The sequence below is a fragment of the Tamandua tetradactyla genome (assembly GCF_023851605.1).
Source record: "Tamandua tetradactyla isolate mTamTet1 chromosome 22 unlocalized genomic scaffold, mTamTet1.pri SUPER_22_unloc_3, whole genome shotgun sequence".
In the NCBI taxonomy this organism is placed as follows: domain Eukaryota; kingdom Metazoa; phylum Chordata; class Mammalia; order Pilosa; family Myrmecophagidae; genus Tamandua; species Tamandua tetradactyla.
In genome coordinates this window covers 737,199-756,049 of record NW_027518253.1, presented here as the reverse complement: position 1 = coordinate 756,049, position 18,851 = coordinate 737,199, and the positions used below count along the sequence as shown (strand labels likewise).

Below are 18,851 nucleotides of genomic sequence, written 5' to 3'. Positions count from 1 at the left end.
CTTTGCTGTTGTGTTTTATATTATCATTATAAATTTTAAAAATTCTGCTACATATTTTTATTTCTAGTTGTCTCTTTGATTCTTTTTCACATGAACTCAGTTGACTTCAAATCTCTTTACTTCCTCATAAATTTAAGTTAACTTTAATAATTTTTGTATGCTATGGTGGGGACACATTTCATTTTTTTCCCATGTAAATATTTCTTATTGCAGCCATTTGTTGATTTTTTGTTTGTTCATTTAATTTTTCATTCTTTGCTTGTTTGTTTGGGAAGTATGTTGGCCAGGAATCGAACCCAGGTCTCATGCATGGCAGGAGAATTCTACCATTAACTACCCTTGCCCCTAATATTTTTAAATATTTTAAATATTATAATAAATGATATCTTAAGATGAGGTTTATCCTGTCTCAGATTCCTTTGACTCATGCAGTCAGGATCTCTTGTCATTGAAGCATTCAATAAAAGATAATAAACAGAATTGTGAGGCAACACCCAGCAGACCTGTAAATGGGATTTGGCCTAAAACCAGTTTAATGTCTGTTGCACACTTCTCCTACATGAACATTATAAACAGAGTTGAATAAGTATGAGGAGGGGGTCTGAACCTTAGACCTACTAAGGTGAAGCATGGAGAACTATTTTTCCCTAACTCCAAATGAAGAAGGAAGATTTCAGTGTGATCATTTGAACAGTTAAATGCATATCCCCTGAAGTTGAAGTCTAAAACTAGAAAAGAAAATTAAAAAAAGGTATAAAATAACTTGCTACCTGTTTTGATAACAGAGCAAAGAAATTGTGCTGCCACTTGGAATCTCAGATTTTTCACAGCAAAGGATGTGTGAGAAATAAAGAAACATTCTTCACTTCAAGAAAACTTCAGTTCAAGGTTAAAGCAGTGGAAGAAAAGACTTTCTGAAAATGAAAGTGTCCCAGGTAGGGAAGACTCCTTGTTTGAGTATACAGAATCAATTTGTGAGAATAAGAGTAAAGAAAAGAATTTCTTGCACCTTTTTTAGTCTCCCTGTTCCCCACAATTTGGATATTCTGAGGTAAAAAAAACAGCAAATTGGAATTGGGAGACTTGAACTGAGTGAGGGAAAAAATAAACATTTTAATACCATCTTTACCTAATGAAGATTTCCTATTTTTGGCAGTCCCATTCTGGAGAAGTAGGGCAAGGCAGAGGTTTTATTCTCTGGAATGAAAAAGAAATCTAGTAATATCTAAGTCTGGATATTTTCAAATACCAAATTAAGACAGTTGGGACATAAAGTGTTCCATTACTGATGAGTGACCAGTAAATTAAAAAAGCAAAAGAAAACATAGGGCCATCAGATTTTTTTATCCAAGGAAAGAAGAAGGACCTCTCCCTCTTAGACTATTTTAAAGCAACAACAGAGATAATACAATGCCCTTGGGGTTCAATATAATGATTATATTCTATATGCAATAATTTTAATATTTGAAAAATTTGCATGTTTGATTTTTTGGTGTTTTTTTTTGTTTTAGTTTATTACTCTCACTCTTGGTGCCTTATTTCCTCAAGTGCCCTATGATTGTTGGTTGTGATTTAATATGTGTTGAAATTTTATCTATGAGAATTCTTATTAATTTGGGATGAAAGTATGTTCCTCTAGCAATATATTAAATTAGTTTCAACCAGGAGCCTGGGAGGCTTTCTATCTTAAGAACACATTAAACAAAATTATTTGCTTAGAGTTTTTAAGACAAGAATAAAAATATAAATGCACAATGTAAACCTGTAAGAGAGAAGCTTGTGACAATCATTTCTTAGGGAAATTTCCTCGACTTTCCTTTCTATTTCTCTCACTTCCCTTTGCTTTCTTCTCTCTTCACCAAGACTAAGCTTGAGTAGCAGACAAGTCTCTTGTCTTTTCCATTTAAAGTAAAGATACTTTTTTCTTGAAAATTTATTCATCAAAGAAAAGATTATACCCCTTTAGGGTTGCAAGTGATACAAGGCTCTATTTGTAAGACTCATACATAAGCCATCATTTTAAGTGGGTCCTTTTGCTCTCCTATGCTTGCCACTTGGAAAAGATCTTAATCTTAGAGGATCCTTACTTTAAAAATAGTTAACATTCCTGAAGTTTTCATTCTGTTTAAGTTTAGTTTCCAATAATTTACACTATTGCCAGATGACTTCTACATGCTTAAAGGATTTTAATGCTATCTACTCTTCCATTTTGTCAGAAATAACAGTCTTCAAATTTACATGAGTTAATTGATCTGTGTTCCAGAAACCAAATGATTTGTTCCATTTATGGGTGGTGTTTTATGGTCTTTAATTCTGAATTTGCATATGCAATCTTCATTCCCTTGGAAAAATTCAAGACTGTTCTTTCTTTGTAAAATCTGTTATAATCAACAGCTCTATGACAGACATTATAAATTTAAGACTGGGACAAAAGTTAAAAAAAATTGGGTAGATGGAAATGCGAGTAGTCAATGAGGGGGAGAGGTAAGAAATATGGTATGTATGAGTTTTTTCTTTTTTTCTTTCTTTTCCTAGAGAGATACAAATGTTCAAAATTGGTCATGGTGATGAATACACAACTATGTGGATGATATTGTAAGCCATTAACTGTATACCATGTATTCTAGTTTGCTAGATTCCAGAATGCAGTATACCAGAAATGGAATGACTTTTAAAAAGGAGAATTTAGTAAGTTGCTAGTTTACAGTCCTAAGGATTTGAAGTGGCCCAAACAAAACAGTCTATAGAAAGGTTCAATCTAAGGCATCCAGGAAAAGATACCTTGGTTAAAGAAGGCTGATGACATTCATTTCTCTCTCAGCTGGGAGGGGACATGGTGAACCTGGCAACATCTGCTAGCCTTCTCTCCAGGCTTCTTGCTTCATGTAGCTCCCTTGGAGGTGTTTTCCTTCTTCACATTCAAAGGTCACTGGCTGGTGGTTCTCTCATCCTTCTGTTGTGGTTCTGTGGATCTCTCTTCCTTCTCAAAATGCACTCTCTCCAAATGTCTTTCCTTTTAGAGGATTCCAGTAAACTTATCAAAACTCACATATGACTGGACCATGCTACATCTATCAAATTTAATACCCAATTGTTGAGTCACGCTTTGTAAGCTAATTATCAGGTTCCAACCTATAGTACTGAATAAAGATAGAAGGAGTTGAAACAACCATTGCTCCCACAAGATTGATTAGAATTAGAACATTTTTTTTGAGGACATAAATCCTTTCAAACCAGCACACCCTGTATGGAATGTTTGTATGTTATGAATGCTTGTATGTTAGTATGTTAACTTTTATCAATAAAAAATATTTTAAAAAATAAATTAAAATTGAAAAAAAAGAAATTTGGACTGGTAGGCTAAACCAGTGGAAAAGGAGCATTGAAAAAAATTTTGTAAAATTCATTGATCTGTTCTTTGAATTTCTGGAGACAGTCATCTATTTATATGTTTGGCAACTTAACTTTAGCAATTCCTGAAATACGAAGTGGAATTACAACAAGAGAATAAATACATTTCTCTAATATAGAATAGAATCAAGAAATCAAGGATATTTTCTCTTTTATTCACGAGAACAAATAACTAAAACAATGTCTGGAACATAATAAGCAGTCAATAAATATTTGTTACATAAATGAGTGAATTATTTATAACAACAGATTAGAATGCTGAGAATAGACAAAATAAATATAAAGTAATTAATGTAAATTTTAGCAAGTTGGTATCTGACTGTATAACCATTTAAGCTATTAGCATATTTTAATCAAAAGATGAAGAATATAAAATGGGCAATGAGTCTTAATTTATAAAAATCAATTAGGCTCTTATAGCAAAGATACTTATCAGTAATGATTAAGACAAAATGGTCTCTTCTCTTGTGACTTTAAATGTCAGTGATTAATACCTTATACATAGAGTTCATAGACAATAATTACTTCAACTCAAATTATATGTTTATCCTAACAGAAAATAAGCATATAACACATTACATTAATCAAATGTCCAACACTCATGTAATGTTTACTTCACTAGTAATACTCAGCAATATTTAAATTAAAATGAAATATTACATCTTACAAATTGACAAATTTATAATCCATGGTGAGAACACAGAAATATGAGTCTCTTATTCAATATTCTTTGTTAGGTTTCTAGAATTACAGAAATAGAAATGTTTATATTGTAGAGACTACATCATTGTAGAAGATTAAAGAAATGTAACCAGGGGTGGGCAGAAGAAGGATACTGGAGCTGTCTGCTTGATTTCTAGTATGTGTACCTTTTAGTCTTGAATGCCTGAGTCCACATCTGCTTAAAACTTTTTGACAAATCTAACATGCATGCTCAGGCAGAAGTATGAAAGTGTGGTCTAAAGTGTGCTTTAAAGTCAATATAAATTATGACAAGGTAAAAATGAGCATGCTAGTACTAGTACAGGACAGCTAGTTTCTGCTTCCACCAAATAAAACCCTAAATTAAAAACAGAGAAAAAACAAACAAATATATCTCTCTATGTCCCCAAAATATTGTGTATAATAAAATCTCATTAGAAATTGATAAACAGTACATATGTATATAATCCCCAAATATATTTTAATTAATTACAATCTTCTCAATAACCCAAAGGATAATCAAGAGAAATAAGAAATTATTGCAAATTGTATAATAGAAAAGAAAGTATCAAAAATAACATTAAAGCAGTGTCTGAAGAAAATGTTTAGCTTTAAACATTTATATGAAAAAATATAAAATATCAGATCAATTATTCAAACTTTCATTTTGAATAATGAGCAGAGGTGATAAAATAAACCCCAACACAGTAGAAATTAGGAAGAAAAGAAATCTATGAAACAGGAAACATATACAATGAAAAGAATAGCAAAATTAAAAATTGATTCTTTGAAAATAATTCATTAAATTTATAAATCCCTTTTCAGACTAATTAACAAAAGAAAAAAATGAGAAAATACAAATAATCTAGAATAGAATAGATAATTGAAAACTTACTACCGTTATTGAAGGGTATGGGACCCAGACCATGCACCTCCCTCTACCAAAATATAAAATATTAAAAGGCTGTTACAAGGCAGGCAATGGTAGATCAGTGGTAGAGTTCTCACTTGCCATGCCAGGGACCTGGGTTCGATTCCCAGAGCCTGCCCAAACATTTGAAAAAAAAAAGAATATTGGAGATTTTATAAACAATTTAATACATTTGTCAGTATAAACTAAATGGACAGATCACTTGAAAGACCACAAAAATTACCCTAATACACATAAGAGAATAAAGCCATAGCTATTAAAAAAATGAATGCACAATAAAAAATTTCACACAATGGAAACTAGAAACTGATGATTTCACTGCTAAATTCTAACAAGTATTTAAAAATGAAATAGACTGTCTTTATCATAACTTTCAGAAAATTCAGGAAGTTAAGGTACATTCATTTTAAGATAAGATACAATTCATTTTATGAAACCAGCATAATCCTATTAATAAAACCTGATGAAATTATTAAAAAAGAGAAAGTTTCATAGTGGTTATCCTTCTTAAGAAGCAATGAAAAAAATCCTAATAATATTTTAGAAACCTAGTCCATAAATAGATAGAAAAGATAAAACATCATTATAAACTGATTTAATCTCAGGAATGCAAGATAAACTTAAGATATTCCATCACATTTACAGAGTAAAGGTGAATATCATAGGACCATTTTATAGAGGCAGGAAACATTTTACAAAATTCAAACCCATTAATGATAAAAATTCTCAGCAAAGAAAAGAAAGAAACTTGCTCAATTGAATAAAGGACATTTTTGAAAAATCTACAGCAAAATCCATACTACCTTATGATGTATTAAAAATGTTCCCCACCTCAAAGATGGGGACCAGACATGTTTATCTGTGTTCATAACTTCTATTCAGATTGTACTATCAGGGCAGGCCACAGTGGCTCAGCAGGCAGAGTTCTCACCTGCCATGCTGGAGACCCAGCTTCGATTCCTGGTGCCTGCCCATGCAAAAACCGAAAACAAACAAAAAAATGCAAAATGTACTATCAGACTCAGCCAGTGTAAGAAGGAAGTAAAAAGATATAAAAATTGTTAGTATTCAAAAGACATAAAAACTCTTAATTCTCAGATGGCATGTAGTAAATTTAAGGAATTTATGAAAGGAAAAAAAATCCTAGTAGAATTAATAAGAGAAATTTGCAAGTTTGCAGGACAGAAGGCCCATATTCACCATTTAAGTATTACACATGATAGCAACACAAAGATATGGAATAGAAAATGACACAAATTTTTTCATAACCTTAGAGTCCCACATTCATTTCACTTTTTGGAAGTTCACTGTACCCCTTGGATGCTATGAGATACACTGTATATTCACAAAAACTTCCTTTGTTGCCTTAACTAGTTTAAGGGGATTTCATTCCTTGTGTTAAAAATGAAACTTTCCTAATACAGTTATTTTATATTCAACTTAATAAATATTAAAGTAAATACAGTTTTTTTGTTCCTTTCATTCTTAGAGATGGAATGAAATGCTTCATTGCTTCCAAAAAATGGAATTAAGGAAATAATCAACATTTTGAGGGAGCAAGGAGACTAGGAATTTTGCAGAGCACAAAACCTTTTTAGTTACCCTTTAAACATCAATTTAGCACTGATCCTGAAAGCAAAACTAATTTGCTTACTTGAGGTTTATACAGAGGCTGGAGCAATTTCAATTCCTCCCCCAGACCATGTCTTCCCTCTAATGACTCAAACATATAAACACTGTATTCCCTTAGGTTTAGCCTCAAGAGGGTGATAAATGTGACTTAACTAAGCAAACTCAGGAATAAAATCAATATTCAACAAAAGTACGTACTCTATTTGTTAGGACCCATTGCTTCTTCAAATTCTCTATTTTCCTTCAAGTTTCACCTTTTCTCTTACAGCAACGTAAGTTTGTCAAGTGAAGGTGATAAAGTGTTCGCACTGGGCTGGAAGGCCAAAGAGAGGAAGTGGGTTGCTATAACTTACTGATAAAATTTCACAAAATCAGTCTGACTCCCTTCACCTCTTTTCCCATTGCTACTCCCTCCACTATACATGCACTTTCTTCAGAAAGAGAAACCACTGTCATGAACCATGGCTTCTGCTTAACCAAAGGTCAGCACAGAGTGTGGGAAGATGCGCTTCTTAAAGACCCCTCTAAAGAGATGAGACTGACAATAAAGGAAATCCAATGAACTGAAATGAGAACAAGGTCACACTATTCATATTTGTAAGCAATCAGAGCACATCAATGTGCCAGGGCATGCAAGTAAGGAATTGGGGACCTAAAGAAGTGCTTCTCAAACTGTAAGATTGGAAATCACCTGGGGATTTGGTTAAAATGCAGATTTTCATACAGAGATCTGAGATCACAATGTGATTCTGCATTTCTAACAGGCAATGCTGATGGTGCAGGTTCTCGAACCACAAGTTGGGGTATGAGAGCTTAGATTTAAGAAAAAATAATAATGCAGGTTCTTATTTCCTAGACTTTAGCACATGCAGAAGAGAACCATCCATAGAGAACACCAAATTGCATCATCCAAATGCAAAGACATTTCAGTGAAAGGTTTAGAATTATGGTTTATTGGAAAGTGGGGGGATTGCCATCTTAGTAACCACATTTTGACTCAGGATATTTTTCAAGGCATGCTTTACATCTTTGTTTCACAAACTATAGATCAATGGGTTAAGCACTGGACTGACAAAGATGTAAAAGACAGCTATTACTTTGGATTCCTCAACAGTCTTATCTGTTGGTAGCCTTACATACACGCCAAAGATTGTTGCATAAAATAGGGTGACAGCCATCATGTGAGAGCCGCAGGTGGACAATGCCTTGGGCCTTCCTTTTGCTGATTTGATTCTGAGTATGGCAGCAATAATAAAGGCATAGGACACCAGGATGACAGTGAGAGAACTGGAGAAGTTGAAGCCAGCTGATATGAGCATGGCATGTTCTTTGACATAAGTATCAGAGCAAGAAAGATTAATGAGGGGTGGGTCAGCACAGTAGAAGTGGTTGATGATGTTGGATCTGCAGAAGCTCAAGTGGAAGGTCAAGATGGCCTGGGACAGACCATCTGAGAAGCCATAGACATAAGGAAATGTGGCCAGGCAGAGGCAGACTCTCCTAGATATTTTCACACTGTAGCACAGTGGGTTGCATATGGCCATGTAGCGGTCATAGGCCATGGCTGCCAACATGTGGATCTCAGTAAGGAGCAGTGTGATTTAAACACAACACTGGGTAAAGCAGCCAGCATAGGAAATGGTCTTCTCAGACAAGAAAGTTCTCAGCATCTGTGGAGTTGCATTGGAGGTGTAGCACAAGTCCACCAAGGCCAAGTTGGTGAGGAAGAAGTACATGGGTGTGTGAAGGCGAGAGTCCATTCTGATTAACACCATTATGCCCAGGTTGCCAAGGAGGGTGACGAGGTAAACCAGAAACAATGCAGAGGAGAGGCTGGAGTTCTGGACGATCTGAAAACCCCAGGAGAATGAATTCTGTTATTGCACTGCCATTTTTAATGAGTATCCTGACAGTCTGTGCTTGCTCTGGAAACTATTGAAAATTAAGATGACATATAAGTACAATTCATGCTAAGGACAATTGAAATCATTTTCTCTAAACCTGACCATGTCATGCAAAATCATCTCTTTCTGGATACTACATAAAGAGATGGTATCCTTCCACTAATTCATTATTTCATTTTCCTTTATATTAAATTCCTGTAAATTTTTATCTGTTTATCTATATCTATAGGTTAGCTGTACTTACAGCAACAGGTATACCTATGCCTAAACTGTACCTGCAGCAACACAATCCATCCTTACAAGTGAACTACATGTCTACTGTCTCTTTGGAATTGTCTTGCTCCTGAGACTCTACTTATTGCAAAGGCTCAGTTCACAGGGCCTTGAAATCCTTTCAGAATTATATATATACACTTTACCTGCTTTCTCCTGCACATATCAATTATTCAAAGGCAGAGACAAATTCTAGCTCACAATTTTACCATGTCTGTTCAGCACATGCTTGTGTACTGAATTAAAATAAGGAAGAATAATCTGTTCTTGTCTGAAAGAATGAATTACTTACAATATTTTACTCATTGCTTTTCCCTCTTGAACTCTGCAGATTGTCATATAATGAGGAGAGTAAAGGGCTTGTTGGACCTTAATGTACAAGAGAATTCCTTGGGAAGATTGTTTTCCACCAAATTCACAGAAAGTTTGTTTCAGAAAATTTTACACAGTATACTGAGGACTTCATATTGAATAAACTATCCAAACAATTTTGATGTTTGTGTTCCTCGGAGAGACACAATCATAGTAGGTCAATGAATATATGTCAAATAAAAGAATAAAATTATCTTCAAATTAAATGAATTCTTACAGTACTTGAGGATGGTCACTAGCAATGACAATGTATAAATAAAGAACCACAAATAAGTATTTGCATATTCAGTATTTAAGCTATTGATCACAGCTTGTATCTATCAAAGCACATTACTATTTCCTCTGCATTAAATCTCACTTCACAAACCACTGCTAAATTTTTTTTCTTTTCTCAAGATGCTCCTTTTATTTTTGCCTTTTTTCTCTTACTTAAAGTCTATTTTCAGCTTTCCTAATTGTTATCTATTTTAAAAATGTGTCACCAAATCTTCCATTACTGTAAGGCCTATAGAGAGGCCTCTATTTGCATGTCCCCCTTCAGTAACCAGGCAGGATAGGAAGCACATAATAATATTTGTTAAAAAAACTGATAATACTTATATCTAACATACAGTGATCATTAATTACATAATTGATTTTAGTTTCTAAGCTCATTGCATGCAATAACAGATTTAATCATCACACTCTCCTCCCATGGTAGATACTGTCATTACCCCCATTACAGATGAAAAAAAAATGCAGCACAGGATGATCAGGCAATTAAGTTAAGGTCACACTGCTAGTGGGCATTATATCTGAGACACCAACCCAAGTCATCTTATTTGAGAGCCATCTGTACTAGATGCTGCTACAATAAAATGCCAACCTAACCTGAACTTTACCAGGCAATATCATATATAGATACCAATGGCCTTGAGGAATAAAATGAAAATGAACAGCTGGGACAAGGATATGTTGGTGTCCTTGACCATTGTAACATAAAAAACAGAGCTGACTTACTCATCTTCCCCTTAACCATCAGCATTTTCTACTCTGCAGCCTACTGGCAAATTCATAGACATCTACCATGCAGCTGACCCATAGCCTGTTCTTGTTCTCAGCTGCACTTGTTCTCAGGGAACACTAGACTTAGAGGCAATAGTAAAGCTTACCTTAAGAATTCAGTTGGGGACCCTGGCTTAGAATATTGTTTTGGCAGTGTAACTGCTTAGTAATGATGGGAAAGTCACTCCATATCTCCATTTACCAGTGGTATCAATGTGTACCTATTCTCTCTCAAATCATTGTGGGAATCAAACTCGATATTCATAAAGCAAACATTTATTAATATCCAAGACACCATGCATTTAGGCGCTGCTGACACATAAATAAAGAAAACCTTCACAAATTCCTCCCTTCTGGAGCCCACATTCTAGTGAGCAGAGGCAGATAGTATTCTGTGTAAGTAAGTAAATAAATAAAGTTTCATTTGAGTGTGAATGCTTTGGAGAAAACTAAAGGAAATGGGGTTTGGGGGAAAGGGGCTGAAAGGCAAAAAATTTTAAGCACTAAAAAGAATGAGGAAGTAAAGAAGAAATAAAGACCTCTTGTGTAAGGTCTTCTAGGAAAAATAATCAGAAGTATAAAGACCGTAGATATGTGGGGGTGCAAGGGTAGTTCAGTGGTAGAATTCTCACCTGCCATGCAGCAGATGCAGGTTTGATTCCCAGTCCATGAAGTTCCCAAACAAGCAAACAAATAAAATAAAAACTGAAACCAACCAAACAAAAATAAACAAGTGGTGCTACAATAAGGGGGTACTCACAAGGAAAAAGAAGGAAATGTGATATATAGCATACAAAAACAAAAAAGATTGTACATGTGATCATTCTTTGGAAAGTGAGAGTGATGGCTGCATGGAGGCAGGCATGTGTGTTTGTGTACATGCAGAATTCACACAGAGAAATACAGACATTCCAGCTGAGCGTTTCCCTGTTATGAATGCTTCCTTTCATTGAAAGTCTGATTTATGAACCGTTATGAATTTCCTATCAAGAATATCAACAGGCTTCACTGGAACAGGGGAAAGAGATTATTTGCAGCTTCTCTTAAAGAAATGTCTAGCATTAAATGCTATGGGAACAGCATCTATTGCTGTGACAGCAGCATGATGGCATTAAGAGATGTTTTCATACTCCTTTGCACACAGGAAACCCCAGAAAAATTAGGTAATGCAAGCCAAAAGAGAAAAATGAGAAGAAAAGACTCATTACATGGAACTTGCAGAGTAAAAAAAAAAAAAGACAGTCTAAGAAATGGGGACTCAAGAGATTGACAAGAGGACTCATTCATTACATATCACTTAAAGACTGTCTTTGGGATCTGAAATAGTTTTGATTCTTAAGTTCAGTGACTTGTATCAGATACAGATAAACCCAAGTGAAATAAAACAAGCACTGAAAACTGCAAAAGCAATTTTAAAAAATAAATGATAGGATATGTTTACAAAGAACAATAATTGCAGCAGGTCTGGTTGCCTGTGTCAGGCCAGGCCATTAAAAGGTAAATGTCTTCTGAAGACGGGACTTCCAGTTTTCCAGGTCACTATCAAGGAGAGCCTCTATCTGTTCTGGTAGGCTGAGGAAGCACCAGCTGAGCAAGAGAAAGTTTAGAATAATAGAACCTGGAACTGAAACATCCTACATGATTATTATGGCCCAGTGCAACGTAAAAATGCAGGGACCCTTGCTCAAAACTTATTAAAAATTCCAAGTGCTTCAGACCACCTCTCTGAGCATAGGACCAATGTAACTACACAAGTCTCACCCCCATGAAGAAGGAAGGCAGCACCTGGTCCCAGAGGCTGATAATGAGAGGAATATAGCATCAGAAGGAGAACAGCTTCTCCCCCCACCACATACATGCACAAACAAAAAGAATAGGAGGAGGAAGCTACAAAGGAAGTGTTTTAGCCCTACAGAGCATGGCTTCTCAAAGGAATAATGTCCAGATAAATTTTATATGCATTCAATTACATGCTAATGAGAAAATTACTTAAAAAAACAGTTAAAAACATCTTTAAATAATCCATTATAATAAGTTTCTTAGGATTCTTTGGTTTTATTTTTACTATGAACTAATTGAAACATCCAATGAAAGTATGAATCCACAACCAAAATAAATGCACATGCACAAATTCCTCAGAGAATGTAAGGGGCTCCAGATTGTCTGAACCAACTAAAAGGACTCTTTCTCTAACCCCATTTCTAAAAAATGCACTTACGTGTGAGGTGAGTGAAGTGATTCTTTCTCTTGGTTCCTTTGCCCCAAGAGATAGTTCCATAGGGTATTGCCCAAAAAGATGAAAGCAAATTCTGATAAACCTTCTTTTCAGGGAATTACTTAAGGTTCCAACTCTGCTACTAAAACCAGGAAGGATCACATACAAAACAGAGTGTACCAAAAGTAAATTTGTCCAGGTAGATTGCAGGGCACTTTGTCATTTATTCCTTGCAATGAGCAGCAATATGTTCGAAATAGACAGTAAAGACATAATAATCAGTCACCTTTAAGAAACAATCTTAAAGTGACTTAAAATCCTTCTAAATATAGCTGTCTCATTTACTGGAAATAGGGAGCTGCAGTAAAAATAAATTAGTGTTTTGACATCAAGGATGTATCAAACTCTATGCCATAGGAAGGACAGACAAATTCTGATTTCTTTTATAATCTGTTTTAGAAAGGATTTTGTCTACATATGTGGGATAAGCAGATTAGAGGGATCAACATACATCTCCTTCACTTCACCCTCTTTTTCTTCTAACTATATTGATAATTTAGAAATTTTTTAACAGATGATGAAGGAGAAGAAATTATTGAACTCAAGAGATAAGGACCTTAGAGGCAATGCCCCAGAACCTCTGGAAAGAAAGAAAGAGTGCACAGATGGTGTTCCAGGCTGAGACATGAGTTTCAGAGTCAGCAGAAAGATGTGAATTTTGACCCATGCAGCTTTGGGCTGTGTCAGCCCTCAGTAGAGGTGGACACTGTCTAATGCTCAGCACATCAGTGGGCAGTACTGATAAGATGTACATGGTCAGTGACTCATGACAGCACCAATTCTCTGGCCTTTCTCTCTGTGCTCAGAGAATTCCTTCAAATGAACAATTGTTCTGAATGGAACTGGGAGCCAATATGCACATCTGCCACCAAATAATTCTCTGAGCAAAATGAGTAACATTTAGCTCAGTTGCATACTTGGAAAAATAAATGAACCAGATTATAATATGCTGGTCCTGTTCTAATATTGTTTATACTAAAGTTCTATGGAAGGCATACAAAGAAGGTTTATCTTAAAATTTTAATGATGGTCTGCTTTTTATGTGTTCTGTTTATTTTTTATTAAACTATATCCTCTCCATCCTCAACTTTCCACCAGAAAAACAATGTTAAACTTAAAGAATAGTGACTGACTGACTCACCCAGAGGCACATAACTAGTAAATTGCAGGGTCAGGTTTGAATTCTTTTCATATACTTAGTAGAATGCTTCCTCATTTTTCACTGTTAGCATTCTTCTCTCATAATCTTAGTTCATCTTTCCTTCCCTCAACATTTGTTTCCTTCCTCAGTTTCCTTCCATTCAGCCCTTTATTTCACAAGATACAATTTGCTCTTGATAGCAACACAGTTTCAGGTTGAAGCCTTCTCTGCCTCCACAGAACTGAGCCTGGTTCCACCTCCACTTCCCAGACTATTCCAGCTTTCTGCCTTATACCTGTCAAAGTACCTACACACTGAGTGGTAACTATAAGTGCCTGTATCTATTTCCTCCACTAGACTCCTTATATGCAAGGACAGTATTCTCCCCATCTAGCACACATCCTGTTAGATAATAGTTGATCAGCAACCATAGGTCAATGAATTAAGGAGATGTAATGTTCATTTAATGCAGCAAATATGCAGCAAATTTGTTTTTCCCTCTCAGGTATCTTTGTGTTTTATTGAGCAAAGTTCCTTACCCTCAAAAAATGAAAGTCTGTGTAACCGAGAAATTAAGATTTAAGGGATGATTTTGATGCAAATATTCCTTTTTGCTTTTTGATTGGAGTAGGCAGGGGAATACCTGAAATCCAGCCTTGATCTCTGGTAATAATTATATAGGCCTTATCATCTGTCCCTGAGATTTTAAAAACCTTGTGACTAATTTAGTTATCCAGTTTTTCAAATTTAGTCTTATAATCACTAAAAATAATCCCTAATGTCTGCTAATGAAGGGTCTTGGGACTTCCTGGAATGAACCCACCCCAAGTCCCAAATTATCTTAATGACTGAAACTGGATTTAACCTAAGTGGGCCCACCTGACATGCACAGTGGTTTAGACTTTAACCTATGAGTCATCTGGATGGCACTCTGCCATTTTCTTTTATACATTCTGTGACTAAGCATTTAATCAATCTGCACATGCTCAATAATCAAAACACCTCTAACTACATCATCTGGAGCAATGGTGCTCATTATCCTAAACCCTGCTTACCTTCTCTCTAACAAAACTCCCCAAATCACAGCAGTTCAGGCAGACAGATTTTGGGGCCATTAGTCTGTCTGCTTTCCTACTATGTGTGTAGTAATAAACCCTTTCTCTTTTTGAAATCTTGGTGTTTCAGGAATTGGTTATTGAGCACATTGGGCAAAAGAATCCACAGCCTGAGTCTGGTAACATCTGTAAGGAAGTGATACGGAATGAACAACTAGTATGTTTAAGTAATCACAGGAAGGAAATCAGAATTTTCATAATTAAATATAGTTAATAGATATATAATACCTAACATACACCAGACCTGCGGGCTTAGTACTTTAAATGCATTAGCACACTTACTCATCACATAACTACATAGGGGGTTAGTACTATTAACTCTATTTTATACATGAGAAGCTGAATTAAAGAGAAGTTAAATGAATTATTACAGCATATACAACTACTAAGTTGTGAGTCTGGGATTCAAACAGGAGGATGTAGTTCTTTACATCAAGTTGTTGATAGTTCAGCAAACAAATGTGACAAATTCACACAGTACTTAACATTCTCTGAGTATAGAGGTATTCTGAACATTCATTCATTCATTTTTCTTTTTAAAAATGCTAAAAGAAAACATTTTCTTTTAATTGGGAGAGGGATGAGACATGCATATTTTAAGTCTCACAATCAAATTTTATGTTGTGAGTATAGGAAGATCATATTGAAGAGTAATGGTGAATCGAGCATGTACTCAACCAGAATGCAAAAGGTAAAATGTTAATTTATTAATGCAGAAAGTATTTATTGAGAACTGTCTATATTCTAAGTTTTGTGATAAATGCTGGCTTTCAAAGTGTCCCCAAACAGACATTGTCTTTGACCTTATGGAGTAGAAAGTCTAGAAGATGATTGTATTAGTTAGGGTTTATAGAGAAACAGAATCAACAGGGTACACTCACAAATATAAAATTTATAACAGTGTCTCATGTGACTGTGGGAACACAGATTCCAAAATCCACAGGGCAGGCTGTGAAGCTGACAATTTTGATGGAGAGTCTGAATGAACTCCATAGGGAGGCTTCCGGCCAAAGCAGGAAGAGAGCTTTTTTCTTCTGAATCCTTCCTAAAAGGCTTCCAGTGATTAGATTGAGCATCACTCATTGCAGAAGACACTCCCCTTGGATGATTACAATGGAATCAGCTGTGGATGCAACTGACGTGATCATGATCTAATTCTATGAAATGTCCTCACTGCAACAGACAGGCCAACATTTGCCCAACCAGACAAACAGGTACCACCACCCGGCCAAGTTGACACATGAACTTGACCATGACAATGATACAGTCATAAATCAATCACACAATGATGTTAGAATTATAATGCTGAAAAATCACACAAATTAAAAATATATGACAGTGGGAGAACATATAATAAGATGATGTGACTTAACTAGAGAAAGGGACACTGAAAATAGAAAAGGATACACATGAGATATACCAACCTAGACAGAAACTGAAACAGAAGATTAACAAAATTGAAAATAGAAGCTTTTAAAAGAAAAAAGGAAGAAAAGTTATTTTGCATACAAAATGATAACAAATAGCCTGGTAATATGGTCTTGCTGTGCAACAAACTAATAGAATCCAGAATATGAGCTAATACTTCCTACTGAAGTTAAATATCTGTCAATCTAGATTTCTCTACATAAATGAACTCATCTTTAAGAATAAAATTAAAAAACAGTCATTTCCAGGAAAGCACAAACCAAATTTTTCTCACAAAGATTCTTACTGAGAAAAGTAATTAATGGTGTATATCATGCAGAAGAAATCTAAACCCAGAAGGAAAAGTGGAATGTAAAAGGACAGTAAAAATGTCTTTAAATTATTGGCAAACATAAGTAAATTTAAAGGTATATTGATCTTAAATAAAAATTTAACATTATTAGTGTAATCATATAAGCAAATAGAAGTAAATTGATTAGCATTTTAGTTCAATCATATAGGTATAGTAAATGTTAAAGCAATGTGGTAAAATAGAAAATATAAAATGTAACTATCAACAAGAGCTAAAAAGAAAAATAAATTTTAGCAAAAACACAATTTAATATCTGTAAGCATAGAATATATTTTTAAAAGCACTATATATATATGATGGTGAAATGTATACCAAAATATCAGTGTTTACAGTAAAATAATAAACTCCCTAACTAAACCAACTCAGTGAGTATGGAATTAAAGGGAAAGAACTGCGTACAATAAGCACCAGCTATCCAAAACAACAACTGCACTCCTTTAATTTATCAATGTAAGAAAAATAGACTTTTACAATTTTATCACTATCAAATATTGGATAGGAATTACAAAATGATAAAATGAGCAAGAATATTTAATTATGTCAAAGAAACTAAAAATGCAATCTTAATATTTAAAGAGAAAGGATGTTTCAAGGGAAATAGATAAATTCACAATGATCATGGAATAGTTTTACACATCCCTCTCAATTTTTATATATGAAATAATAAAACATGTGTAAGGATAAAGAAGAACTGAAAAGTATTTTAATAATAGGAACTACTTTCTGGAGAAGATAAACTAAAACCAAACATAAAGAAAAAGTGATAAATTTTGAACTGCAATAAAATGAAAGACTTGAACACCTCCAAGTATATTATACACAAAAATGAAATAAAGACAGGAACAGGTTGAACTGGGAGGTGTCACAGTGGCTCAGCAGGCAGAGTTCTCACCTACAATGCCAGAGACCTGGGTTCAATTCCCGGTGCCTGCCCATGCAAGATAAAGAAAAACAAATAAATTAAATACAGGTTGAACACATTTGTATTGCATGGAACCCGGTACCTAGTACAGAATCCATAGGGATCTTGAAAAAGGATAAAATAAGATATAAAACAACCAAATTGGACGATGAATATGGGCATCCAGCTGAGAAGAGTAATCTTGAATTAATAAGACCTTTCAAAGTAGTTAACTTCACTCATGATGAAAAATCCAAAACCTTAAACAGAAAATGAGAATGTATTTTATGTTCATCAGATCAAAGAACACTTTGAAGGTGTGACCATATATTGTGTTGAGAAAGAGTAAATGGAACCCTCATACATATTCATGGAATGTAAATTAAAAGAACGATTTGAGAACATATAGCAAATATAAAGACACTCACATCTTCTAACTCAACAATTACAGTAATGTATATACATGAGAGGAAATCTTTCAGAATCAATGCAGAGCTACACAGAGATTTTTTTTGATGTGGGCAGGCTCCAGGAATCGAACAGGGTCTCTGGCATAGCAGGCAAATTCTACCATGACCATTACACGAAGATTTTTATTGCTGGATTTTTGTATTGGGAAGTAACTAGAAGCAATGTAATAATTCATCAGAAGTGGAATAGTTGAAATATTTTAGAGCATATTTATATGCTGGCAATTGCAGAGACAAATTACTGCTATGTGCATCAGCATAGATATACATAACAATGTTTAATGGAGGATAAACAATTTATAAGTGATAATCTCATTCCATTTATATCATTAAAATAATATTGAATAATTCTATGAGTACATAAAAAGCTTACAAATTATATAACTCTTCATAGGCTTAAGAACATCAAATTCATAGTACAAAATGGACAAAGGAATATTATCAGCCAAGGAGAACTCAAATATAATATCTTATAACTTTCAAAAAAATGCCACAAATGGGCCTTTGTGTGAAGATTTACTGATAATTAGTCATGGCTAAACAGGTGGTCTCTGTGTTATTTTCTACTGTTGATTTTATGTTGTAAATAATTCACATTAAAAATTTAAGGGACAGTGTGACACTGGCTCAGTGGCAGGATTCTTGCCTGCCAAGCCAGAGACACAGGTTCGATTCCTGGTGCCTGCCCATGAAAACTAAAAAAAAAACATTTAGGTAATGAAGCCATAAAAACAACTTAATAATTCGGGTAAATGTCAAATAGATCATAAGTGGGAAAGAACTTAAATTCCTCAGAGTAAACAAAGAAACAATAAATTATATCTTAATGATACAATACAATACAGCTTAATAATACTTAAAACTAAAGTTTTTTCATTTCAAAACAGCCAATGAAAAACT

General features: G+C 34.5%; 1 pseudogene; it reads right to left on the bottom strand.

The window, feature by feature from the left end:
* Positions 1-7,710: 7,710 nt before the first annotated feature.
* On the bottom strand, positions 7,711-12,547 carry LOC143672970 (olfactory receptor 5M11-like; annotated as a pseudogene).
* Between the last annotated feature and the right edge of the window lie 6,304 nt (positions 12,548-18,851).